Raw genomic sequence first — 10775 nt, forward strand, 5'->3', positions numbered from 1 at the left:
GGGAATTGTTCTAAATTTGTTTTTAATCATTCTGATTCATCTTATCTATTTCTGTTATATACATGTGTATGTACATATATAACCTTAACTAATGTATATCATTGTGCTGCCTGTTTTTCAACTTCACATAAATAATCTTACACTGAATATATTCTACTGCAACGTTTTTACTCAGATTACAAATTCATGTGAATTCTTTTGACTGTGGTCATTCATTATTATTTGTTTTGCTAGTGCATTGTCTGTGGATACTTGGTTGTGTATAGTTTTTGTTATTTATTATAAATGGTGTCACTATGAAACATTCTTGTGCAGATGTTATAAAATTCCATCTATATGTATGGAAGATGATACTTTATGGAATTATATAAATTATGGAATATGTATATAGGTATGTGTAATTACATATATATAGAATACATACATGGAATTTCTTGGTGTGTGACTAACAGTGGAATTTCTCAGCCATACAGTATATGGTCACATTGAACTTGACTAGATATTGCTGATTAGTTCCCCAAGGAGGCTATACCAGTTGACTGGCAGACCGGGACTGTCTTACAAGTATGAAACGGAATCAAACTTTGGTTCTAACATGCATTCCCCTGTTCCCTGGCCAGATGACCAACCTTTCATATGGCCATTTATGTTTCCTCTTCTGTGTATTACCTGTTCATACTTGCACCCTTTTTTTTATATTGAGTGTTTCTTTTTTCCTTTTTTACGTTCTTATTGTCAAGAATGTGTGGGTTTATTTATCCCTCTGGATTGTGTCTTCTGAGAAATGGAAGTCCTTGTTTTAAATGGAGTTGTACTCATTTATTATTTTCTCCAGGATTTACAATTTTTGAGTCTTATTTGTAATTTTTCTCCATCTCAAGTTCATAAAAATATTGTTTTATGAAAAGCTTTGCTTTTCATATTGATGTTTGCCCTGTCATTTGAAGGGGCTAAGGGTCCACAGCCGTGGGCTGGCTTGCAGTGCCACCAATGATCTCTTTCTCTAGAGACCATCACTTAGTATTTACTTCCGGACCAAATATCTAAATAATGTGGTTATATTGCTCTTTCTCAGTTTTTCAGTTGTAGACATTTTCTGTCAACTTCCTAGTATGATGGATGAAAATGTAGCTTTAAAAAAAAAAAAAAAAAAAAAAAAAGCTTTTTTGAGAGAGAGATTGAGAGAGAGAAAGCAGAGGAGGGGCAGAGGATCCAAAGCAGGATCTGTGCTGACAGCTGCAAGCCCGATGCAGGGCTCAAACTCACAAAGTATGAGATCATGACCTGGACTGAAGTCGGACACTCAGCTGACTGAGCCACCCGGGCACTCCTTGAAAATGTAGCTTTTTGACCTGACCTTGTGTCTCTTGTCCGCCACATCCCAGATCTTTCGATGATGTTCTTCCCACCACGTTCTCCCCTTTTCTTAGGATGGGAATTCCAAATAGTGGATTGTTAGCTTTTGCATATCTTATAATTTTCTCTTATCTCTTCTCTCCATTTCTAGAAGATTTTCTCAACATTATTGCCCAGCCTTTCAAATAAATCTATTTAAAAAAAATTTTTTTTACATTTATTTTTGAGAGACCGAGAGAGACAGAGCATGAGCAGGGGAGGGGCACAGAGAGAGAGAGAGAGAGAGACAGAATCAGAAGCAGGCTCCAGGCTCCGAGCTGTTAGCACAGAGCCCGACGCATGGCTCGAACCCACAAACCGTGAGATCATGACCTGAGCCGAAGTCGGACGCTTAACCGACTGAGCCACCCAGGCGCCCCTCTAGTAAATCTATCAACTAGGGCCATCTCATTTGTCATCTCCAAGAGTTTGCTCTTTCTGTCACTGCTCCTGTTTCCTTAGCATCCTGTTTTTGCCAGGATACATTGTATTCTAAGGGCAGGATTGTGTAGCATTTTGCAGTGCAGGAGGGAAAGCCTGAAGGGAACTGGCCTGGGGGAACCTAGAAATACAGGTGAGTAAACAGGCTGGATAAACATTGTCCCATAAAGACATGCCACCCAATTATGTCATTTGAAAAGTTCTAATAGACATATTTTTTAAGTTTTTTTTTTTTTAATGTTTATTTATTCCCAAGATGGAGAGAAACAGAGCATGAATGGGGGAGGGTCAGAGAGAGGGAGACACAGAATCTGAAACAGGCTCCAGGCTCTGAGCGGTCAGCACAGAGCCCGACGCGGGGCTCGAACTTGCGACCACAAGATCATGACCTGAGCCGAAGCCGGACGCCTAACCGACTGAGCCACCCAGGCACCCCTCTAATAGACGTATTTTTAAAAGTGCAAAGAAAGAAGGTGGAGTTCATTTTGATAATGTATTTTACTTAACCAAATATATTATTGTTTCAACATACCGTAGATACAAAAACTTATTAATGAGATATTTCACATTATTTTTCAGCGTGTCTTCACAATTTGGTATGTATTTCACACTTAAGAATATCGTCATTCAATCTTGCCATGTTTCAAGTTCTCAATCACTGCATGTGGCTGGTGGCAACTGTTGGGGGAGGATCAAGTCCACAGGGAGCTGGACCATGCCAGTAGGCTCGTTTCAAAGCTGCCCTGACTCTCAAGAACTTCCTCTCCAGCCCGCCTCCTATCTTTCCGGAACTTGCCCCCAGTACTCTGACCCCCATGGGTGGTAGGGCCTAGAACACTCCTCCATCCCATATCCCTGTCTTAGCCCAGCCTCGCTGCACCTGCCCTCCTCTGCATTGTTGCCTCTCTTGGACATCATTTGTGTTACTTACTTCATTTGCTCCCCGTTTCAACGCTTTGAAAGCACTGGTGAACCCAGGGCTCACTCTCTGTTCTTCTTCTACCAAGGGCTATCATCGTTGAGCTCTGCTTAAGACCTCCACCTTTGCAATATCAGCCTTGATACCCCAGGCAGTTGCCCAGCTGACTGACCCTTAATCTAGCTAGAAATGCTGCAGCCTAAAAGTGTCATGACAGGCTGGAGAGAACCCATCCTGAAACGGTGAGTACTGGATCCAACTGGCAACTAACTTTGGGCGGGGTGTGAACTCCCAGATAGGTGGCTAGCTCTGGTCATGACTGGCTCAAGAACTGGAGAAGGCTTGGAGCTGCAGTGTCTAGGGCCTGGGCTCTGGCCTTTGCCCTGATAGAGAGAAGGCAAGGCTAGGAAAAATGCAGGAGGGGCCACTAGGAGGCAGAAGAGATGCCCCCAGTGTTTGGGCACCAGAGGCGTGGAATGAAACCCAGGGTATGCAGGAAACTCGGCCTGCCCTGGACCCCTGAGGAATGGACCAGGCAGGTGTGCCTGGTGAGTCAGCCCTGGGCCCCTGCTGCCCTCCCGATGACTTACAGCTCATACAATAGCCCAATTGTGTCACTGCATTTAGCCATGGCTTGGGTTGCAACCCAGGGACTCAGCCCAGGGACCTCCAGGGACAGAGAGAAACAGCTATGAGAGAGGTCTTTGTGCAAATCTGTCCTGCAGGAAGGAGCCCAGGGGTCACAGAGAGCATGGCTGTGGCTGAGGAAGGACAATGCTGGACAAGAGGAGAAGGTCTCAGCAATTCATTTGGACTGATGGCCTGTGGGTGTCGGAAAGTGGCAAGAGGGAAGCTTATCAAATTGGGGTGGAATTGCTGTGCATTTTAAGTGGGTTTTCAGACAAAAGACTTTGAAAGTCTGAAGCCTAAGTGAGCTTAGCGAGAGCACAAGATTCTTCAATGATTTCTAACCAAGTGAATAATTAGAATACATTTGCCTTTTTCAGGACCTATTTGAGACTGTTTACTATTTGTAAACAAAAATGAAGGGTAGCTTGGCTCTCTTGGGGCTGAGAGTTCAGTCTCCCCTGGAAAAAAAAGTTTAACTCATTTTTTGTAGAAGGTGACTTTCTGAAGGGTTATTCTAGACCATGTTTAGACATGAGACAGATGGAGGTATTAGCTTATTTCTGTGGAACAAGAAGTTAAAATGCTCAGACAGAGATGTGGGCCCAAGACCAATGGAGCCACGTCCTTTGTCCAAGGCACCAAACAGTGGTGCCTTCTCAAGGCCACCTGCTTGCAAGGAGTGCTTTCTAGGTGTTAGCTTCTTGTCTTCTATTGAAAAATAGGCTGGGGAAGGATTTTTAAGCTCAACACTGTGTCCAAACACTAAAAGTCACATGTAGCCTCTGTTGTCCCAGTTTGCACCAGCCCACAGACTTTATGTTGTGATAGTCCCAAGGATATAAGTCTGGTTTCTGTAGCTCCAATGCATTCATTAATGCTGGGCCTCCAGTGTTGGATTCCCATCCAATTCTTTATGGAAACATTGGGTGAATCTTACCTGGACCCTGAGGGACTTCTTTGCTCCTGTGGGACCCCCTCACATTCTTCCATTGTGGCCTTTCTTATTGGTGTCGACTGCCTTGGCCTCACTGCAAATATAGGGACACCTTTCCCTCAACTTGTGTGTTCTCCAGTGGGCCCAGTGGAAACCACTGTGAGAGTGAAGACCATTCTCAGGGAGACAGGGTGTTCTCCTTTTCCTTGTCTTCCCCTTCCCCCACCCACACTCCATCATTCTGTCAGGAATCCCCATGCAAATTCAGTCCTACCTCACCTCCTGACACACATTTGCAGAAAAGTCTGGATCTAAATGGTAACATAAATATGGGACCTCCACTAGTAACAAGAACTTACACCCTGGAGGAAACTCTATAAATTGTGACAAGATGCCAAACTCTGACTCTTTTTATCCTGCCGTTTTGGCCCCTGTCCCAATGGCTGAGAACAATATGGCAGGTGCCGCCTCCTAAGACGATATCATGGGTGCCATATCCTAAAATTAAGTGTGTGGAGTTTGTGGAACCAGTTCTGCCAGCATCACCCATCAACACCTGTGAGTGGGTTTTGGTGGAAGAGGCTGAGGGTAAGGGATGTTTTGGGGAGTGTTGCGGCTTACCCCATGGGAGAGTGAGTGCTCCCCCCTTCACCTCAAGCAATGTGATTTGGAGTTGATGAGGACCACTTGGAAAGCTGGATTTGATGTCCCCTGGAGCTTGGGAAGAAGAGGGAGGTTTTTTTTTTTTAAAGTTTATTTATTTATTTTGAGAGAGAGCGAGTGCACAAGTGGAGTGGTGGGCAGAGAGCGAGAAGGCAGGCTCTATGCTGTCAGCACAGAGCTCAATGTGGGGCTCGATCTTATGAACCATGAGATCATGACGTGAGCCAAAATCAAGAGTCGGCTGCTTAGCCAACTGAGCCACCCAGGTGCCCAAGAAGAGGGAGTTTTGATTCCCCTGTTAAACCTAAAGGCTACAGCTGCTCTTTCCTGGGAGTGGAGTAGAGAGAATGGACTGCATTGGGAGCAATATGCACATGTGTGGAGGACAAAGCAGAGAGGTTCTGGAGAAAGGTTAGTGACCCTGAAGAAAGGAACCAGCCTGGAGTCACCTTAAAGAGGATCCCACCTCAGGGGACTGCCTGGGAGGTGAGGAAGCACGCACAGAAGAAGCTCAGAGACTTCAGGTAGAGTCAGAGAGAGCCGGCAGAGGACAGACGCGGCCCATACATTTTGGTAGGGAGATCCTGAGAACTCGACAATGCACCCTGCAGGCATCAGAGCCAGTGGTTGTACATCCATCCGCACCGTGGTCAGAATAGGACTTGTTGCCCTGACCACTCTTTTCTGTCCCACTCCAGCCCCTCAGTCAGGAGGAGGTGGGGGAGGTGCAGTGAGGAACAGGGAAGAGTCTACCATTCTGTCTTCTACCCCAAGCTGGGATAGCTTTCAATTGAACAACACCTCAGAATCCCATTGGACGGGGATTTTCAATTATTGAAACAAGACTGCTTTTGTGACCTAAAGGACCAAAAATACTGTAAGGCCTGCTCAAGATTTCATGCACAGCCAGAAAAGAAGGAAAGAGCAAAGTTGAAGGAGTAATGGGAGAATAAATAGAGTAGTTTTCTGCTTGCCCCTAATGGATCCAGCAACAGATAGCACAGTTGAATACAGTTACTAAGAGTTAATATAGAGAGAGCAATTAAAAATAATATTTAGGCACAAGTCTACAATGCTCTTGCTATTGAGATCTCCACTCACTGGCTTACTGGCTTGTATGCATATTGAGGGCAGTGGTACGGTTTAATGTTTAGAACATCACGTCTTACTAAAACTTTTTTTTTTTTTTAATTTTTTTTTTAACATTTATTTATTTTTGAGACAGAGGGAGACAGAGCATGAACAGGGGAGGGGCAGAGAGAGAGGGGGACACAGAATCTGAAACAGGCTCCAGGCTCTGAGCTGTCAGCACAGAGCCGGACGCAGGGCTCGAACTCACTGACCGCGAGATCGTGACCTGAGCCGAAGTCGGACGCTCAACCGACCAAGCCACCCAGGCGCCCCTAAAACTTTTATCTCTAAGCATCAGGGTTCAACTCAGCACAGTAGCCCATGCAGGATCTAGGACCATGTGCAAGAAGGACAGGCTTCCGCTCTCCATCTCATGCTTGCTTCTGGCAGATTCCGTGCTCACCCCACAGTGGGGTCACCTACACTGCATGGCTTCCTCCCTACCTTTCTCTGCCTGCGTACCACATACCTCAATTTATGTGGTTGGTAAATGTGTATATAATGCAACTCCATCTTTATTTCATATATTTTTATTTCTTCCTTATCACACAGGTAAGCCATCTTTTATTGTGAGAAGCATTGGAACATGTAAGTAAATACATAGAAAGAAAGCTCCCATAATTCTGCCTCCTGTACTCCACTCTCAACTAATAGATACTCACATGCCTTTTGTTAATTGGCTTATACCACAATTTCTAGATTTCTCAGTTTTAGGCATTATGGGATTTCTGCTAAGATGGATGAAAATCCAGTTTGCTAACACCACATTCCACCCCCTCTTCCCATCCCTTCAGTACCTCACATCTTTTTTTTTTTTTTCTCTTATAGGTTGACTTCGTGACTTTAAGCCACTTACACTTTTAGCTATTGTCTATCAACTACTGACAGACCTTCCTGTGCTTTCCTTTATGCTCCCTTCCCCTTTTCCTCTATCAGCTTTGCTATCTAGAATTGTACCTGTACACTGTCAAGGTGGACAACATCCCCCAATGTCAATAGCCACATCATTTCCATGCTTGTTCCTTTTCATGACCACAACATTCTCTCGAATCTGAAAATATTACTTTTGATCACTTTAAAGTGCTTGTTGAATTATCTCTGTTTCTTCGGTTGTTAGTTCTCGTTTTGGACTTTAGTGTTTCTCCTCACGTTTCCTTTAGTATTGATAATTATTGGTTTTTGGTCACCTGCCTGTCAAATGCCAGTTTTGTTTACCAGAGCCTACCCTTGGTGACAGGCAGGATATTTAGGTATACCATTAGTTAGCATTAGTTATCACAGATAATGTTAGTCGTCACCATGTAACTTACCATTCCAGAGCTGGGATGCATCCACCAGCTATCCCCATGTACACTCATACGTAATTGCATACCACTTACAGTCTGCACACTGTGCTTTGAGCACCAACAGATAACCTACACACAATAGTGGGCGCCTTTGGTGTGGACCCTCTAGAATCAGGAATATGGTGAGAATATTTTGGCCTGGGCTAATCTTGAGTGCAGCCAAGAAAGGCAATTGGGAACATCCAGGAAAGAACTTAGCTGTGTAAAAGTAGGCACAGATCACCAGAGACCATGGGGCCTGGAAGGCTCATTGGGACCTATCTCAGAAAATAGCATATACTCTCTCAGCTGCAAGCCATAAGTCTGCATGTCTGGAATGAGTGCTTCATGAAATATTTATTGAGCATGTAGTGTAGGACAGGCACTGTTCTAGTCTGTTCAGATTGCTATTACAAAATACCATAGACTGGATGGCTTATAAACAACAAATTTTTTTTTTTTTCTCACAGTTATGGAGGCTGGGAAGTCCCATGATATAGGTGCCAACAGATTCAGTGTCTGTTGAGGGCTTTCTTCCTAGTTCATGCATGGCTGTTCTCTCATCACAACAAGAAGGTGGAAGGGCAAGGGAGCTTTCTGGGGTCTCTTTACAGGGGCACCAATCCTATTTGTGGGGACCCTACTTTCCAAACGCTCCACCTTTAATACCGTCACATTGGTGGCTAGGATTTCAACATGTGAGTTTGGGGGGACACAGACCTTTGGCCTATAGCAGACTGTGCGCATCTCTGGGGTCACAAAGACAAATAGGACACACTCCTCACACAAGAAGCCCGCTATCTCAGAAGAAAGCAAGAACAGACCCACTACAGCATGGTAAGCGCTACAGCATGTTAGACCACACATGCGGGGTGCAGCTAGTCCAAACTGAGGAGGGGACAAGCCTTTGAGTGTGTGATTTCTGAACTGAGTCTTGAAGACATCCTAGGTAGGAGAGGGTGGCCACTGGGGATGGAACCATGAGCGGTCCAGGCAGAGGGAAGAGCAGGGCAAAGTCTCGGAGGCGTGAGAGAGCACAGCAAGCCCAGGTCTGGAGATAGCATGTAAGGCTGGATGGAGGACTGGCTGCTGGGGAAAGGGGAGCAGAGCGCAAAGGGATGAGAATCTGAGAAGTGGAGCCGGGAGGCGTGTGTTCCCAGTGCTCTGGTTATCCACCACTGTAAAACAAACCACCTGAAACAGTGGCTTAGAACAGTAACAGTCATTTACTTCACTCATGAATCTTCAGTTTGAGCAGAGCTCATCATGGAGGGCTCATCTCTGCTCTACATAGGACCGTCTAGTTGGCTCAACTAAGGCTGGAACGATCTGCATTCAAGATCACAGAACTCCTTTTACAGCTGCCAGCCAGCGAGCCAGCGCTGGTGGTCGGCTGGGAGTCTGGCCAGTGCTGAGGGCCAGGAACCTTGGCTCCTTTCCATCAAGGCCTCTTCATGAACCTGGCCTTCCTCGTGGCACAGTGGCTGCATGCCCAGGGTGAGCATCTCAAGACAAAGAGCCAGGTGGAAGCTGTACTGGCTTGGGGGACCTTGCCTCCGAAATCATGTAGCATCATTTCTGCTCACTCTATTGGCTGAGGCAGGTATGAAAGGCACCCAGCTTCAAAGGGAGGAGGAGACCTAGCCTCCATCTCTTAATGGTTAAGCGGCAAGCTTCCAAAAAAGTATGTGGGACTAGCTATTTTTAGAAGTGCAGTCTCCCACATGCAGCAGCTGTATGCAAGGCCAAGTGTAGGGGTTGATACTAGAGGCAGGGAGATCCATTAGGAGACGTTTCACATGAGCAAAGAGCAGAATGGGGAGATGAAAAGGTATTCCAGAGTCTCCTAGGATCCGGAAGTCAGGAAGGGAAACTCAATAATTAGGGAGCAGCATTGGCTATGATCTACCTTGCTAGTAGGCTGGACACTGAGCCCTTTGGTCGTTCAGTCTGTGTCCACTGGCTCTCAGTTCCTTAGCCTCTGTGCTAAGCCAGGCTGTGCAGCACTGTCCAGACTGCAGCTCGGAGTTGGTGTGTGCCGTCCCCACATCAGTCAAGGCCGTGGTTTCTGTGGTCCCGAGAGAGCCTGGGGTGCCACTCACAAAGGCCTACTGTTGTCACCGATTCATAACACCAGGACCTTACTGCCCACAGAGACAAGTCTTCCCCAGACACCGCTGCTGAGACAGAGATTTTTGTCTAGGAGGGAATGAGAAGGTCTGACCTGCTTTCAAAACATGGAAACTCCTGATAGTGGCCTGCCGAGGAGGTAGAGGACCTTGTCCTCCAAATGCCTGGCTACCCATCAGTGGAGGAACAAGAACATTCAAGATAATGTTTAAGAATGTTCAGGAACATTCAAGACACTTCTGAGAAAGTGCCTCTTTTCAAGTCCACAGATCCTCAATGGTCAGAAACTGAAGGATGGAAAATAACACTGTCCAGCTAGTTTGTGAAGGACGAGAATGGCTTTTGGGATGTCTACGGTTTCCTTCTTCCCACCGACGGTCACCTGTTTCTTATTCTTTGAGCGGCATGTACCTTTCGACCAACCTCAGAATACACCTGTGCGCTCCCACTTGCAAGATGACACCTTTACCTCTCACTCCCACCAGCAATGAGTGGGAAGTCCTTTCCAGGCTCAGACACATGGCCATGGCTGTGACCCCATTATCCTGGTGCTGAAACCCAAGTTGTCTGGCCCACGGAATCTCACCATGTCTGAGACCTTTGAAAGTGCAGGAGGATCACTGAGATAGGCTCACAAAAGGAAGTTCTATCTGGCACCAGCACTGAAGTTGGTAGGCAAGGCTGCCACACGCTTTCTCCTAATGCCAGCAAGACTGAGTCTTCAAAAACTCAAGAGCCCCTTGCCATGGCACACCCCATGTGAAAGATGGCCCATCCCAATGATCTATTAGAAGAAGCCTATGGCTACAGACATTGTTGATCAAACGCTCTTCCCATGTTGCCCCTATAATTTTCCTGAGCCTCGGTGTCATTGTTTGTAAACACAGTGGGCTTGATTAATCCATGTCAAGTACAAACCTTGGAAATACATTTTTTAAGAGCAAGAATTGGCCAAGGTCATCCAGATGAATCCAGTTTCCTGACTTTCTTCTCTTCAGTGATGTTTCCTCCTCTCCCTTTTGACCATTCACTCTAATTCACAAGTCCTATTTGGTGGCCACAACTGATTATCCTTCCAATTCGGTTACTTAACCTTTTAATATCAGCTAGACCTCTGAGTCCATGGATCCCTGGGGGGTCTCTCTTCCTTCATCAGTTCCTCTTCACTCTCACAGTTTAGATCTTGTGGTTATCTTATAACTAAAGT

The sequence above is a fragment of the Panthera uncia genome, assembly GCF_023721935.1.
Source record: "Panthera uncia isolate 11264 chromosome A3 unlocalized genomic scaffold, Puncia_PCG_1.0 HiC_scaffold_11, whole genome shotgun sequence".
Taxonomy (NCBI): Eukaryota; Metazoa; Chordata; class Mammalia; order Carnivora; family Felidae; genus Panthera; species Panthera uncia.